We start from the raw sequence: 18502 nt of genomic DNA, 5'->3' as shown, positions 1-18502 counted from the left end.
GTGCTGTGGGTTGGCAGTCTGTTTCACGTCCTCAATCGCTTCGAGCGGACGATAGCGCTCATTGAGGAACGTGCTCATATCCTGCCATGCGGGAATTTTCGCTTTGTCCACCAAAGATTGCACCCACAACGAGAATGTGAGCTTGGGGAGTTTGGACGAGCAGAGGAAAACGAGGATGCAATCTGCGAACGGGCTACAGACGGAAATGTCTGAATGCTCAAGAGCGGTCAAGCAACGCTGAATCGTGCTCTGCAGCTCCTTGATAGCTGCTCCCGACTCTTGGGTAACCGTGGACAGGTTGAACAGGATTTTTAACTGGCTTTTTATTAACAAGCGCTTGTTTTCAAATCGTTCGCGGAGAGCACCCCAAGCCGACGCGAAACCATCGTTTGTCAGCGAAAAATTGGCTACGATTTGATTGGCCTCATCTGCGGTCTTCGAATTTAAATGAAAAGTTTCTCAACCGGAGTCAACCTTGGATTGTTGACATAGATGGCCGTGAAAAGGTCACGGAAGGTCGGCCACCGCAAGTAATCCCCACGGAACACTTCGGTGTCGACTGGAGGGAGCCGGCAGCCACTGGAGTATACAGGAGGAACGGATGCTTCACTCCTGCTGGAGTGTGATCGTATTTCGCCTCCATGGCCTGTGTGCCTTCATTGTCGCCGTCTCGATGCAGTGCATCAGCGCATGTGGAATAGGCGGCTTCGACATTGTCCCAGAGGGCTTGCAGCCGGTCACGACGGATCTCGTACGTGTGTACATTGTCGTCTTCGGCTGCAGGCCCTCTGACCCGACTCTCAATGTGCACCAGTCTGTCGGAGACACTGACGAAGTTGCTGAGAGCCATCGCACGGGTTTCGCTAAGTTTAGCTTGGACGGAACGGGTAGTTGCCTGACTACGTGGAGCAGTCGAAGATGTACGCAACGGCGGAGTCTTTGCAGAAGCAGACGGCAACGGACGATCGACTTTACTCGGAGTTGAGCGGCAGGGGTGGCGGATTTGGACCCCGAAGGAGCGGGCGAAGCGGACGACAGGCGACGAGCTGTGGTCGGAAGCTTTAACGAGTGTTTTGAGTCCTTTTCGCTCTTTTGGCTCTTGGACATACTATGCTTCGGCAGTCACTTTAGAGTCTTTCTCAACAAAGACTCACGATAAAGCGTACAGCCGAAAGCAAGCACAAAAATGGAGAGGAACTTCGGCTGACACAGGATAGTGAGCAAAGCCGACACAAGAAAACAGACGAGGAGGAAAAAATTGCTGTTGGAAAAACAAAATTGTTTAAGTAAAACACAAACAGCAGCGTGAATCTTTATTACTCGGTATGATTGCTGCTTTTATATACGTAGATACGTAGATAGATAAGGAGATGGATATGATATTATATATATATTGCATGTGTGTAACACTGGATTGAGTATATAATATCAATAAATACGGAACATATACGGGAGTGTATATGTGTGTAAGTGTCGTGTATGGAAATGTACGTGTGCATGTGTGCTATATGTGGATGTATATATGTCGTATGTATATGTATGTATATATTTATGTATAGTTTTTAGGTAATTTATTGATAGAAATTATGCGTGCTTATCACATTACAAACATTTGAAGATATACATGTAACTAAAACTAATTAACAATATTGCTAAATTTTGTTTATCTGCTTGAATATAAAATATGAGAACCTGGGTAGGCAGGTTTAAACTACAAATAATTTTATAATAACGTTAAACGAAAGCAAACTTCACAATGTCTTTAAAACTTGGGATATAAAGTTAATTTGCTAACAATATTACATTGGACAAAAATAAAAGTTATTCATGTCAATGAGTATTCTTAGACTTTCAGTTAAAAGATTATAACTCAGCTTAGGAAATATGAATGTGCCTTCCCTTTCCATTTTTCCTGATGGTTGCAAGAGGACCCTCAGTATCTGAGACGCTGGCCACGCCCATCGCCTTAAGCGACCGAAAGAGTGCACCTAAATTGGATCGTCCATCCAGGAATTTTTGTCCAGGCGAACTATTGGCGCCTTTTTACTTTTGGTCTGAGTATGCCAGACAAGTACCTCGGTGCAATTCATTCCCCTTGGCTCAATCTGATCAATGTGCAGTCCAATGCTGCGCAAGAACAAATGCTACTCGTACCCTGGCTTGTAGGGCATATTTACATTGGGATATAATGACATATAAGCCAGGTTAACAGAAAACCTGCCATATCAACGGGCCATCGACGACCAGCTACCAAAGAGTCCAAAAGGCCACAACTTTACCATCACGCACTACAGGTCCACTGACGGCGTACTACCGGTACGCCGGATTTCCGAGAACAGTCTCAGATCGTATGTATTGTCATCGTCTCCAAAATAAAGCACACCATTCGTGAGGTTGTGCTGTCGTATCCATTGCAGTGCTGCACGGCGATTTGCAACTCCCTAGGCGCTGGCTTAGTACTCCGAAACTTATGGGGCATGGGACTGGATAAATGCGTAAACGCTATGCCAAAACGATTAAGCAATATATCCATATATGTATGTATATATATGGATCTACGCGCGTTTGCTATTAGAAGAGCAACTCTCTTGTTATTTTGAATATAACAACATGAAGAGAGATTGCATACACAGGAGTGTGTTAAAAACAGACAAAACGCGAAACGTCAGAAAAAGAAATAGCAAAGTACACAACCGCGGCCAAATCGGAAAATATAAGCGAACTCTTTTAAACTGTATAGATACTTACACATACATATACATATAATATAAGGATATATATAGTAATATAACCATCTCCAAAATAATTTCTCGTACGTGACAAATACTCATAATTATTCCCCTATCTTCCAAATTCTTTCCCACAAGTCATATCATAAACATAAACACTTGTCGCGACGGCACCAACTGTCACAAACAAAAAGATCCTATTACATTAACGATCGTGCCACTTCCAAAAATCCAAAGTCCATGCAAATTTTTCATTTGCAACTTGAGGACTCAGCATTAATGCACTAACACAAACACCAAACATCACATGTTAGCTTTAAGTCGTAATAAGAACTTTCATGTTAAAGCTCAGCATATTGTGAGTTTTAAAGACAATTTCCTCGCCTAAGACGCGTAGCCCGCGAGCTTATAAGTAACAATAAAGTAGTCTACTAAGTAAAAGCTCAGCATATTGTGAGTTTTAAAAGACACTTTCCTCGCCTAAGACGCGTAGCCCGCGAGCTTATAAGTAACAATAAAGTAGTCTACTAAGTAAACAAAAAATAAATCCTTGTGTTTTTATTTTTTACTGTTCGTGAACCGCGAACATTTAATTGGCGCAGCCGGTAGGATATGTCGTACTAGTTACTGAATCATCGAACAGTCGTGAACCGCTAGAAGGACTCTAACATTGTCCTGGGTAAACGCGTCCTAGTTGTGAACTATACAAAACGTATCCGCAAAAGAACATCTACGTGTGTGAGTGAATTATCGAAACGGTAGTACAACCGTTATAATAAAACTCTAATAACCCGAACCACGTGTGTGTAAATTAATAACAACATCAAAAAATGGCAAACGAACTAACAGAAGCACATCTAAACCAGTGCCTAAATCAAATCAAACATGTGCCAGCGTTTGACAACGGCGCAGAAAATTTGTCGGCATTCATAAAGAGAATAGACTTTATTCTGTCTTTATACCCAACAACCGATGTACGTCAAAGTAGCGTAATCTTTGGAGCTATTGAACGACAACTAGATGGAGGAGCATTGCGTACAACCCAAATAACGCAATCCAACAATTGGATATCATTGAGATCATCACTCGTCGAAGAATTCAAAACGCAGACGCCCTACGAAGAATTACTACGAAGACTATACAACACCAACTGGAACGTAAGTCTACGTAAGTTTGTAGAAGAACTTGAAAGAAAATCCTATATAGTTAGCAATAAGTTAGCAGTAGATAATGATGCTAGTACAGCAATAATATATAAAAATGCATTAAAGATAACTACCAAAAATGTAATAACTAGGAAATTACCAGACAGGATATACATGACCTTAGCAAGGGATGATATAACTTCAATAAGCAAGCTAAAAGCCATTGCTCAAGCAGAAGGCATTTATAAGTCTTATGAGACTCAGAATCAACCTAAAAGTGAAAATAATAGTCGCAGAAATCAAAACAGATCTTATGCAAACTATTCAAATAATTTTCATTTCATGATTCGTCCAATTCGAAACCACAAAACAACCAATCAAATTCAAACCAGAATGATCAAAACCTTCATCAGGAATTTAATAAAAATTAAAAGAAGCTCAAAACCAAAACCCTTATAATTATTCGAGGGACACCTCAACAAGCCGTGGGCCTAACCCACCGGTGAAAAGACAAAAGGAAACCCAAAGTGCCCAGTTCAAGATTGAGCAAGGTGAAAATTTTCATCAAAGTGCTGTAATGGACCCATACAGTACATACATACATAAAAAACAACAATAAAATTTAAAAACTTAAAATAACCCCAAAAATAAATAATACGTTAGGATTTGAATTTAAATAGTTAGGCGCGCATAGGCGTACGTAGATATGTGGGTGACAGTGGAGAGTTACAGCGTTGTAAGTGACAGATGTAAATTCACCATTTGGTGAATTTCGCTCTCACTTGGGCTGGTTAAGATCTGCACTATCAAGGTTAGATCTTTTCAATCAAGATCGCAAAGGAAGCAGACGCACTAGAAATTCTGTATATCCACCCAGAACATCAAAAGAAATAAGGCCTCGTGGCCAAGAGAAGAAAAAAAATTATTTAATCTTAAATAATTTTGTCCATCCTCGCCGCTTTTGCCCCAAAAAGCTGGCATTAGCAGAATACTTCAAAGTGCCGTTTAGGCAAGGTGTCCACTTATATATACAAAAGAAAATAATAATCTTTGCTACCAGCCAACTGGCTAAGGCGACGACCGACAGCAGCAGCAGAGAGCACAACGACACGGGGGAAAAATTAAATATCAAATTAAATAAATAAATCATTAAATAACAAATTAAAAAAAAAAACAAGAAGTGCAAGTGTGTGCATAGCGAGTGCAATCGCTTACAAAAATCGAACAACATTGCGGCTGAATATCAGTTAAAATCATTTAAATACTGAAAGCCCAAAATCATATGAGCATAGTGAAAAAAAAAGAGTAATTAAAAGCATAAATAAGTTAGTGAGCAACGTGAGCAAAAGATGAGAATAAAAAGCACTGAAGCAGTGAAATAGACATTGTGTGTGTGTAAAAATATTAAAAGAAAAATTAAAAAAAACTACACTCGACAGAACATTTTTGTTGTTTTTTCTGTGCCTAATAATGTAAAAAAACCAAAGTGTCGTAAAACAATCAAGTGCAAATCGTGAATTGGTAAAATAATTTAAAATAAAAAAAATTTAAACAAAACCAACAACACCAACATCGTCGAGAAGGCCTTCATCGAGGAAAATTGGGTGAGTGAGAAAGGAAAGTCGCAAGGCGTTAGCTACCACATCGGTAACACTTTTGTGTTGGCCAGTGTAGCCACGCTGTGATTGCCGGCGGCTTGCGCACTTTTCTTTTCATTTATTATTCTATCTCTTGTTATGTATTTGCCTTGATTTGCAATGACAAGTGCATCAGGTAACTCATCTGCCTAGTCCAGAATAATAAAGACGAAAATAAAGAAAAAGCAGAAATGAGTTAACTGATTGCCTTTTCATTAATATTCGTATTTTATTGCCATGTATCGCTATTGCGATTTCTTTTTCAGGCGCGGAGAAAAGAAATAAGAATAAATGTTTTGTCAAGTGTATTTTGCAATAGTATTTAAATAACAACAAAACAAATACAAAATATATAACAGTCAGTGAACATTAAAAAATAAAACCACACAATAATATTAAACTGCTCAGTGAAATAAAATAATACAAAACTGTACGAATGAAGTTGTTCTAAAACCTACTTGCTCTCATACAGACTTACTTGCGCTACCAAATGAAGTTGTTCTAAAACCTACTTGCTCTCATACATACTTACTTGCGCTACCAAATGAAGTTGTTCTAAAACCTACTGCTCTCACCAAATTCAATTGTGCTAAAACCTCGTTGCTGAGAGCAAAAACCTAAAACATGAAACATGAAATATGAAAATGAAATGAACAATTAATTACAACTAAAATAAAATAGTATAAAATGTATAAAATTTTAGATACTATTTCGCATGCAGTAGCCCAAACACATTAAAAATTAAAAATTCTTGAATGATTTTCTTATCCATATTTACGGCCACTCATACTTATACGATATACTTGTACACATTCTCGCATAATATTAAGTTATAACCTAGTTTATTTGGCAAATGGATACATTTTGTTAAAATAACTATTCATTATTATGAATATACTACATTTCCGTTTATTTCTGCTTGAATAATTAAATTTTATAATGATGATGAAATACTAAGTTTTCTTTTCTGATGACATGGGAGCATAAGAAGGGGTAAATAAAAGCTGCGTTTGGGGTCTTCACTTAAAAATACATTAGAAGACTATGGCTGGGTGGGTAGCGAACAAGGAGAGGGACATCAACACCTTCGTCCTCTCCATTTAGGTACACTACTTTTCTTGTGAGTTTTCTTTTCAGTTTCAAATTAGTTTGTTTAATTGCCATAGTTTCCTTGGTTTTGTTTTAGGCATGTATGCCTTTTATTGTATTCGCATGAGGATCGTTCCATGCATATTTGATGAGGGACTCTATAATAATTCACCGCAAGCATAGCGATCATCAGTGACAGCAACAACCCCACATCCCGGAAGAGCTAAGGGTTCAAAGGGTCCCGCTCGGCTGGTGATGATGATCAAGGAGCCGCACACGCAAGTAGGAAAAAGCAGTGTGGCGGCGCGGCATACTGCAAGTAATTCTGGCACCCAACAAGGGGCTGATATTACAAGAAATTGGAATTTGGCCCAACAACGGTGGGACAGTTGTTACAGGAATTTTGTCGCCCAACACGTGGGACAGGTGCTATTATGGCATTAATTTGCTAGTATTAGCACTGGTCCCAGATTAATAGCAGTTGTACGAAGCTTGAAGGATTTGGAAATCTACTGGAATTCGATTCTGTATTAGCACATGCTGATTGAACTCGACCGTAGCAAATTCTTTTCCTCTTTCCGTTTCATAAATTTTTTTTTTGTGATACAGATGATAGCTTGACCAAAGAACTATAATAAGATTTCATAGGTTGTGGAGAATTCGAAAAAAATTGTTTCAGTTTTTGTTTCAATTCTTCATTAACTTATCGAATTTTATTGGTCACGTACAATTGAAATTAATTAATAAGCTCTTTGTCTTCGATTGAATTTGTGCTTTATAATTGCATTCAAGGTGAATTTAAATTTTGCTTACTCTTTGGAGCTCGAGTATTTGAGCATTTGAATACATCGACCAAGAGAATGGTTGAATTTATTTATTCAGTTTGTGTAGCAATACGAATTATATAGCCTTTTCATGAGCAAGGGTTTTCTCTGTGAACAATTACGTAAGATTCGCTGTAAAGGTATTTTACTAGAATACAATGTTTTTAGATGCAAGTGTGTCTCATTGTCCGTAAAAGTCCTTTTGGCCGAGTTTGATGTTGTTGTTCATTTGAAAAGGAAGCCTTTGGTAGTTGAAATAGCCCATTAACAAGATAGATATGTTACAAGAATAAGTAGTGAAAGCCAATATATTTACCCTTACTTATGTCTCCCAAAAGAAAGTCATCAGAAATAACTATTTAAAATAAAAACATGCCAACCGGAATCAGCAACATGATAGTACGGCTGCAAATATCTGTATTATTTGCGGGAAATCATGTTGAATACACAGCCTTGTGTTGTTACAAATTGTCACCACGTATTCCATAAAAGTTGTTTGGAAACGCGAGTGCAAGTCCATAGAGAGTGTCCCAGCTGCTTAGTAGCAGTTCAACCAAAAGAATGGAGAGTAGTTGTTGGCAATCATTCTCCAAACTCCAAAGTGACGATGCAAATCCAACGCAACGAGTGGTTGCAACTGGATATCGCCCGGTTACTCGATCGTTAGCACATCAGTTGGAATCTTTGAATTCACAGGCACCAAAAGGAGCCGAAGCGCTGATCCCTATTGACGCTCCATCTCACGATATTTGTCCTCCGCCTGGTAGTACTCCAGCGAATGTGAGATTACAGGCAAATCGGAATCCGAATGCACCCGCTAGAAGAGGTCGTCCAACAAGACAACGAAGATCAACTCATTCTCAAGCGCCACCCAATTTTCAGATAGATGTAGAGTCCATTGTCCGAGAAACGGTTACTCGCGTTTTGTCCTCTATGTCAGGTTCGGGAAGTCTAGGTGCTCCAAATGGCCACGTAGCTCATCGTGAAACGCCGATTACTCCACGAAGTAGCCGATCCACTAATCTTATCCAGAATTTAGGGCCACATAGAATCTCAGACATTCTACAGAAATGGGGTGTCCGATTTGATGGTACCGCAGAAGGATTATCTGTTGAGGAATTCTTATACAGAGTACAAATCCTAACGCGCGAGCATTTTGAGGGTGACTTGGAAATAATAAGTCGAAATATCCATCAGCTGTTGATAGGAAAGGCAAATAGTTGGTTTTGGAGATACCATAAGAGTGTCCAAACTTTCAACTGGCGAGAATTTTGCATAGCGTTCAGAAATCAATATCGCGAGAGCAGATCAGTAACTGAATTACGGGAACAGATTCGATCACGTAAACAAAAGCCAGGTGAATCCTTCGACGCGTTTTATGAAAGTGTTTGCAAACTGATGGACAGATTATCTGTTAGTTTTGCAGAAGACGAACTGGTAGAGATGATTCAGGAAACTTACAGATTGACATGAAAGAAAGACTTCTGTTTGAAGATATCTCTTCCGAGCTCCGTCGTTTGGTACATAAACGTGAACATTTTCTGCAGGATATAGGTAGAGCACGTCAGCCGCAAGTCAAAGCTAGTGCATATCAGTATACGCCCTGGATGACGAGCAACCCGAAGAAGATCCTGAGAGTGACAAACAGGTTAAGATAGCAGCCATACAACATAAAACACCAGTAGTATGCTGGAATTGCGATATTGCTGGCCACATTTGGGAGAATTGTTTGGCTGAAAGAAGAGTTTTTGTTATGGATGCGGGGCTCCGCAAGTATATAAGCCAAATTGCCAGAACTGCAAACAAAAGCAGGAAAACCGGCAAAGGGGCATCAATGCAGGAAGGATGTCCCAGAAATAGGAGATAAGTTGAATATAGAAAGTAATACGGTTAGAATTTTAGAGCGAAAAACAGATCCATTAACTCGTTCTGAAATACAAGAGCTTATAAGTAACAATAAAGTAGTCTACTAAGTAAAAGCTCAGCATATTGTGAGTTTTAAAGACACTTTCCTCGCCTAAGACGCGTAGCCCGCGAGCTTATAAGTAACAATAAAGTAGTCTACTAAGTAAACAAAAATAAATCCTTGTGTTTTTATTTTTTACTGTTCGTGAACCGCGAACATTTAATTGGCGCAGCCGGTAGGATATGTCGTACTAGTTACTGAATCATCGAACAGTCGTGAACCGCTAGAAGGACTCTAACATTGTCCTGGGTAAACGCGTCCTAGTTGTGAACTATACAAAACGTATCCGCAAAAGAACATCTACGTGTGTGAGTGAATTATCGAAACGGTAGTACAACCGTTATAATAAAACTCTAATAACCCGAACCACGTGTGTGTAAATTAATAACAACATCAAAAATGGCAAACGAACTAACAGAAGCACATCTAAACCAGTGCCTAAATCAAATCAAACATGTGCCAGCGTTTGACAACGGCGCAGAAAATTTGTCGGCATTCATAAAGAGAATAGACTTTATTCTGTCTTTATACCCAACAACCGATGTACGTCAAAGTAGCGTAATCTTTGGAGCTATTGAACGACAACTAGATGGAGGAGCATTGCGTACAACCCAAATAACGCAATCCAACAATTGGATATCATTGAGATCATCACTCGTCGAAGAATTCAAAACGCAGACGCCCTACGAAGAATTACTACGAAGACTATACAACACCAACTGGAACGTAAGTCTACGTAAGTTTGTAGAAGAACTTGAAAGAAAATCCTATATAGTTAGCAATAAGTTAGCAGTAGATAATGATGCTAGTACAGCAATAATATATAAAAATGCATTAAAGATAACTACCAAAAATGTAATAACTGGGAAATTACCAGACAGGATATACATGACCTTAGCAAGGGATGATATAACTTCAATAAGCAAGCTAAAAGCCATTGCTCAAGCAGAAGGCATTTATGAGTCTTATGAGACTCAGAATCAACCTAAAAGTGAAAATAATAGTCGCAGAAATCAAAACAGATCTTATGCAAACTATTCAAATAATTTTCATTCAGATGATTCGTCCAATTCGAAACCACAAAACAACCAATCAAATTCAAACCAGAATGATCAAAACCTTCATCAGGAATTTAATAAAAATTAAAAGAAGCTCAAAACCAAAACCCTTATAATTATTCGAGGGACACCTCAACAAGCCGTGGGCCTAACCCACCGGTGAAAAGACAAAAGGAAACCCAAAGTGCCCAGTTCAAGATTGAGCAAGGTGAAAATTTTCATCAAAGTGCTGTAATGGACCCATACAGTACATACATACATAAAAACAACAATAAAATTTAAAAACTTAAAATAACCCCAAAAAATAAATAATACGTTAGGATTTGAATTTAAACAGTTAGGCGCGCATAGGCGTACGTATATATGTGGGTGACAGTGGAGAGTTACAGCGTTGTAAGTGACAGATGTAAATTCACCATTTGGTGAATTTCGCTCTCACTTGGGCTGGTTAAGATCTGCACTATCAAGGTTAGATCTTTTTCAATCAAGATCGCAAAGGAAGCAGACGCACTAGAAATTCTGTATATCCACCCAGAACATCAAAAGAAATAAGGCCTCGTGGCCAAGAAGGAAAAAATTATTTAATCTTAAATAATTTTGTCCATCCTCGCCGGTTTTGCCCCAAAAGCTGGTATTAGCAGAATACTTCAAAGTGCCGTTTAGGCAAGGTGTCCACTTATATATACAAAAGAAAATAATAATCTTTGCTACCAGCCAACTGGCTAAGGCGACGACAGACAGCAGCAGCAGGGAGCACAACGACACGGGGAAAAATTAAATATCAAATTAAATAAATAAATCATTAAATAACAAATTAAAAAAAAAAACAAGAAGTGCAAGTGTGTGCATAGCGAGTGCAAATCGCTTACAAAAATCGAACAACATTGCGGCTGAATATCAGTTAAAATCATTTAAATACTGAAAGCCCAAAATCATATGAGCATAGTGAAAAAAAAGAGTAATTAAAAGCATAAATAAGTTAGTGAGCAACGTGAGCAAAAGATGAGAATAAAAAGCACTGAAGCAGTGAAATAGACATTGTGTGTGTGTAAAAATATTAAAAGAAAAATTAAAAAAACTACACTCGACAGAACATTTTTGTTGTTTTTTTTTTTTTTCTGTGCCTAATAATGTAAAAAACCAAAGTGTCGTAAAACAATCAAGTGCAAAAATTTAAACAATACCAACAACACCAACATCGTCGAGAAGGCCTTCATCGAGGAAAATTGGGTGAGTGAGAAAGGAAAGTCGCAAGGCGTTAGCTACCACATCGGTAACACTTTTGTGTTGGCCAGTGTAGCCACGCTGTGATTGCCGGCGGCTTGCGCACTTTTCTTTTCATTTATTATTCTATCTCTTGTTATGTATTTGCCTTGATTTGCAATGACAAGTGCATCAGGTAACTCATCTGCATAGTCCAGAATAATAAAGACGAAAATAAAGAAAAAGCAGAAATGAGTTAACTGATTGCCTTTTCATTAACATTCGTATTTTATTGCCATGTATCGCTATTGCGATTTCTTTTTTCAGGCGCGGAGAAAGGAAATAAGAATAAATGTTTTGTCAAGTGTATTCTGCAATAGTATTTAAATGACAAAAAACAAATACAAAATATATAACAGTCAGTGAACATTAAAAAATAAAACCACACAATAATATTAAACTGCTCAGTGAAATAAAATAATACAAAACTGTACGAATGAAGTTGTTCTAAAACCTACTTGCTCTCATACAGACTTACTTGCGCTACCAAATGAAGTTGTTCTAAAACCTACTTGCTCTCATACATACTTACTTGCGCTACCAAATGAAGTTGTTCTAAAACCTACTGCTCTCACCAAATTCAATTGTGCTAAAACCTCGTTGCTGAGAGCAAAAACCTAAAACATGAAACATGAAATATGAAAATGAAATGAACAATTAATTACAACTAAAATAAAATAGTATAAAATGTATAAAATTTTAGATACTATTTCGCATGCAGTAGCCCAAACACATCAAAAATTAAAAATTCTTGAATGATTTTCTTATCCATATTTACGGCCACTCATACTTATACGATATACTTGTACACATTCTCGCATAATATTAAGTTATAACCTAGTTTATTTGGCAAATGGATACATTTTGTTAAAATAACTATTCATTATTATGAATATACTACATTTCCGTTTATTTCTGCTTGAATAATTAAATTTTATAATGATGATGAAATACTAAGTTTTCTTTTCTGATGACATGGGAGCATAAGAAGGGGTAAATAAAAGCTGCGTTTGGGGTCTTCACTTAAAAATACATTAGAAGACTATGGCTGGGTGGGTAGCGAACAAGGAGAGGGACATCAACACCTTCGTCCTCTCCATTTAGGTACACTACTTTTCTTGTGAGTTTTCTTTTCAGTTTCAAATTAGTTTGTTTAATTGGCCATAGTTTCCTTGGTTTTGTTTTAGGCATGTATGCCTTTTATTGTATTCGCATGAGGATCGTTCCATGCATATTTGATGAGGGACTCTATAATAATTCACCGCAAGCATAGCGATCATCAGTGACAGCAACAACCCCCCCACATCCCGGAAGAGCTAAGGGTTCAAAGGGTCCCGCTCGGCTGGTGATGATGATCAAGGAGCCGCACACGCAAGTAGGAAAAAGCAGTGTGGCGGCGCGGCGTACTGCAAGTAATTCTGGCACCCAACAAGGGGCTGATATTACAAGAAATTGGAATTTGGCCCAACAACGGTGGGACAGTTGTTACAGGAATTTTGTCGCCCAACACGTGGGGCAGGTGCTATTATGGCATTAATTTGCTAGTATTAGCACTGGTCCCAGATTAATAGCAGTTGTACGAAGCTTGAAGGATTTGGAAATCTACTGGAATTCGATTCTGTATTAGCACATGCTGATTGAACTCGACCGTAGCAAATTCTTTTTCCTCTTTCCGTTTCATAAAATTTTTTTTTGTGATACAGATGATAGCTTGACCAAAGAACTATAATAAGATTTCATAGGTTGTGGAGAATTGGAAAAAAATTGTTTCAGTTTTTGTTTCAATTCTTCATTAACTTATCGAATTTTATTGGTCACGTACAATTGAAATTAATTAATAAGCTCTTTGTCTTCGATTGAATTTGTGCTTTATAATTGCATTCAAGGTGAATTTAAATTTTGCTTACTCTTTGGAACTCAGTATTTGAGCATTTGAATACATCGACCAAGAGAATGGTTGAATTTATTTATTCAGTTTGTGTAGCAATACGAATTATATAGCCTTTTCATGAGCAAGGGTTTTCTCTGTGAACAATTACGTAAGATTCGCTGTAAAGGTATTTTACTGGAATACAATGTTTTTAGATGCAAGTGTGTCTCATTGTCCGTAAAAGTCCTTTTGGCCGAGTTTGATGTTGTTGTTCATTTGAAAAGGAAGCCTTTGGTAGTTGAAATAGCCCATTAACAAGATAGATATGTTACAAGAATAAGTAGTGAAAGCCAATATATTTACCCTTACTTATGTCTCCCAAAAGAAAGTCATCAGAAATAACTATTTAAAATAAAAACATGCCAACCGGAATCAGCAACATGATAGTACGGCTGCAAATATCTGTATTATTTGCGGGAAATCATGTTGAATACACAACTTGTGTTGTTACAAATTGTCACCACGTATTCCATAAAAGTTATTTGGAAACGCGAGTGCAAGTCCATAGAGAGTGTCCCAGCTGCTTAGTAGCAGTTCAACCAAAAGAATGGAGAGTAGTTGTTGGCAAACTCCAAACTCCAAAAGTGACGATGCAAATCCAACGCAACGAGTTGTTGCAACTGGATATCGCCCGGTTACTCGATCGTTAGCACATCAGTTGGAATCTTTGAATTCACAGGCACCAAAAGGAGCCGAAGCGCTGATCCCTATTGACGCTCCATCTCACGATATTTGTCCTCCGCCTGGTAGTACTCCAGCGAATGTGAGATTACAGGCAAATCGGAATCCGAATGCACCCGCTAGAAGAGGTCGTCCAACAAGACAACGAAGATCAACTCATTCTCAAGCGCCACCCAATTTTCAGATAGATGTAGAGTCCATTGTCCGAGAAACGGTTACTCGCGTTTTGTCCTCTATGTCAGGTTCGGGAAGTCTAGGTGCTCCAAATGGCCACGTAGCTCATCGTGAAACGCCGATTACTCCACGAAGTAGCCGATCCACTAATCTTATCCAGAATTTAGGGCCACATAGAATCTCAGACATTCTACAGAAATGGGGTGTCCGATTTGATGGTACCGCAGAAGGATTATCTGTTGAGGAATTGTTATACAGAGTACAAATCCTAACGCGCGAGCATTTTGAGGGTGACTTGGAAATAATAAGTCGAAATATCCATCAGCTGTTGATAGGAAAGGCAAATAGTTGGTTTTGGAGATACCATAAGAGTGTCCAAACTTTCAACTGGCGAGAATTTTGCATAGCGTTCAGAAATCAATATCGCGAGAGCAGATCAGTAACTGAATTACGGGAACAGATTCGATCACGTAAACAAAAGCCAGGTGAATCCTTCGACGCGTTTTATGAAAGTGTTTGCAAACTGATGGACAGATTATCTGTTAGTTTTGCAGAAGACGAACTGGTAGAGATGATTCAGGGAAACTTACAGATTGACATGAAGAAAGACTTCTGTTTGAAGATATCTCTTCGATTTCCGAGCTTCGTCGTTTGGTACATAAACGTGAACATTTTCTGCAGGATATAGGTAGAGCACGTCAGCCGCAAGTCAAAGCTAGTGCATATCGAGTATACGCCCTGGATGACGAGCAACCCGAAGAAGATCCTGAGAGTGACAAACAGGTTCAGATAGCAGCCATACAACATAAAATACCAGTAGTATGCTGGAATTGCGATATTGCTGGCCACATTTGGGAGAATTGTTTGGCTGAAAGAAGAGTTTTTTGTTATGGATGCGGGGCTCCGCAAGTATATAAGCCAAATTGCCAGAACTGCAAACAAAAGCAGGAAAACCGGCAAAGGGGGGCATCCAATGCAGGAAGGATGTCCCAGAAATAGGAGATAAGTTGAATATAGAAAGTAATACGGTTAGAATTTTAGAGCGAAAAACAGATCCATTAACTCGTTCTGAAATACAAAATAGTTTTAAGCCTTATAATGAGAGATTAAGAGATTATTATATAGCTAGAGAGAATTTTTGCTGGACAGGGGAGGAAGAGTCGTCGAAACACTATTCGTCAACGAAAATATTTTAAGGTTCTTAAAAGCAAGAAAGCTATGATGGTGTCAACCATTTTTCAGAATAATATTGACCGTCGTAGTTATGCAAGTGTTTCTTTCTTAGAGTTTTCCGAACTTGGCTTGCTTGATACTGGAGCAAACATCAGTTGTCTTGGTGATTCTTTGGCTGCGTTGGATTTTTCAAATCATCCCAATTTTAAGCCAATAAAGTCGCAAGTTCGAACAGCTGATGCTAAAGTGCACCAGGTGTATGGAATTTGAAAGTACAAATGAAATATAAAAGACAAGGAAAGACAGATAGATCTTTACATTATTCCATCGATAGCTCAGAAATTAATACTAGGAATAGATTTCTGGCGAGAATTTGAGCTCGCACCAGGAGTAATTAGCTCAATTTTGTCGGAAGAGATAGAACAGGATCAAGCTGATGATACATATCCATTATCCATGCAAGAACGACAGCAATTGGAGGCAGTAAAGGAGTTATTTCCAAATTTTGAAAGACAGGGATTGGGTCGAACGGCGTTGATTAAACATAACATTGAAATTGGTGATAGTAAGCCAGTGAAGCAGCGTCACTATCCAGTGAGTCCTGCAGTTGAAAAGTTGATGTTCGTAGAAATTGATCGCATGCTTCAGCTTGGGGTAATTGAACCATCGCAAAGTGCTTGGAGCTCTCAATGCGCATGGTTGTAAAGCGGAACAAGGTTCGATTATGCTTGGATGCTCGAAAGCTAAATGAGGCCACCCGAAAGGATGCTTATCCGTTGCAAAGCATTGAAGGTATCTTCGCTCGACTTCCAAAGGCTAATTTGATTTCTAAGCTAGATCTCAAAGATGCATATTGGCAGATAGAGCTTACCGAAGAAGCGAAACCGTTGACTGCTTTCACTGTTCTTGTGTACTAAACTGGCCTACTCCCAAGAACTTGAAGCAAGTTCGAGGTTTCCTCGAGTTTGTGGTTGGTACCGAAGATTCATTAAAGATTTTGCTGAAATTTCGTGTCCCATTACCGAAGTGTTGAAAACAAAAATGCTTTAAATGGTCGTTAGAAGCCCAGGAAGCAATGAATAAGTTAAAGACATTGTTAACTACCGCTCCAGTGCTGCAAAATGCAGATTTTTCTCGAAAATTTTTCCTACACTGCGATGCCAGCGATCATGGTATTGGTGCTGTATTAGTGCAACTGTCAGATACAGGAGAGGAACGGCCACTGGCATTTATGTCAAAAATTGTCGAAAGCTCAAAGAAATTACAGCGTTACAGAAAGAGAGTGTCTTGCAGTAATTTTAACCGTTGAAAAATTTAGATGCTATCTCGAACTACAACCATTCGAAGTAGTGACGGATCATTCGAGTCTCTTATGGCTAATGCGACAGCAGAATGTATCTGGCAGATTGGCTAGATGGATACTTCGTTTACAAGCGTTTAAGTTTACCATTTCGCATCGAAAGGCAAGGATCACGTTGTTCCAGATGCATTGTCAAGAATTAGTGAAGCAGAGATTGATAGCGTCGAATGGATAGGTCCAGAAATTGATTTAGATTCTCCAGCATTTCTTGAGGCTGAGTACGTAGAACTCAAAGACTTAGTGGACGCGAATACTGAGAAATTCCCTGATTTGAAGGCTGTAGATAAATATGTCTACATTCGCACCGAACACCCATCGGGAAACGCAGTTCAAGATATGGATGTTTGGAAGTTATGGGTGCCGGAGTCACTACGAGTTGCAGCTATTCGGCAAGCACATGATTGCGGTGGAATGCAGAAAACTATTGAACGATTGCGAAGACACTTGTATTGGCCAGGGCTATCTAAACAAGTACGGGAATATGTGCGTGAATGTAATGTTTGCAAAGAAACGAAAGCGCCAAATATGACGTTACGACCTCCAATGGGTCAGCAAAGTATATCGTGTAGGCCTTTTCAAAAGTTATATATTGACATACTTGGTCCTTATCCACGAAGCAAGAAGGGTCATATTGGGCTGCTCATCGTCCTTGATCATTTCAGCCGATATCATTGGCTATGTCCGCTAAAAATTCACAACAGCAGCTGTTAACGAATTTCTTGGAAAACGAATCTTTGCAGAGTTTGGTGTTCCTGAGATCATTGTAAGTGACAATGGATCTCAATTCAAATCGAATGAATTTAAATCATTTTTAACAAAGTTTGGAATAATTCATACTTGCACTGCTTTATATTCGCCTCAAAGCAATGCTGCCGAGAGGGTTAATCGCTCTTTGCTAGCAGCTGTTCGTTCGTATCTTCGAACTGATCAGACAGAGTGGGATACAAACTTGACCCATATTTCTTCAGCTCTACGATCCTCTTTACATCAAGCGATTGGCTGTTCGCCGTATAAAGCTTTATTCGGATTTAATATGATCAACCATGCTGGTGATTACAAGTTACTGAAAAAATTATCTGTATTAGAAGAGTCACCCCTGCTGAATCCAAGGGATCAGATACAATTGTTGCGAGAGGATATTAAACAAAATAGTCGTGCTGCTTATGAAAGTAACGCTACGCAATACAATTTGCGAGCAAAGCCAGTTGCTTTTAAAGAAGGCCAAGAGGTGTTTAAAAGAAACTTTTATTTGAGCAATTTCTCGAACAATTTCAACAAAAGTTAGGTTCGCAGTTTACCAAGTGTCGAATAAAGAAGAAAGTAGGTACTGCATACTATATCTTGGAAACATTGCAAGGCAAAGAAATCGGCACATATCACGCCAAGGATTTACGCAGCTAATTCCATCTAATCGTGCCTCGTAGACTCGTTAGATTATCTGGTTTTGTAATGGACCCATACAGTACATACATA

The 18502-nt window shown here is 38.7% G+C and overlaps 1 pseudogene; it reads right to left on the bottom strand.

Annotated features, from left to right (window-relative positions):
* Positions 1–1875: 1875 nt before the first annotated feature.
* LOC132797994 (galactosylgalactosylxylosylprotein 3-beta-glucuronosyltransferase S-like) lies at positions 1876–17701 on the bottom strand (annotated as a pseudogene).
* Positions 17702–18502: the final 801 nt, after the last annotated feature.

The sequence above is a fragment of the Drosophila nasuta genome, unplaced genomic scaffold (genome assembly GCF_023558535.2).
Source record: "Drosophila nasuta strain 15112-1781.00 unplaced genomic scaffold, ASM2355853v1 ctg51_pilon, whole genome shotgun sequence".
Classification (NCBI taxonomy): Eukaryota; Metazoa; Arthropoda; class Insecta; order Diptera; family Drosophilidae; genus Drosophila; species Drosophila nasuta.
The sequence above is the reverse complement of the archived record's forward strand: the minus strand, read 5'-3'. Positions and strand labels throughout refer to the sequence as shown.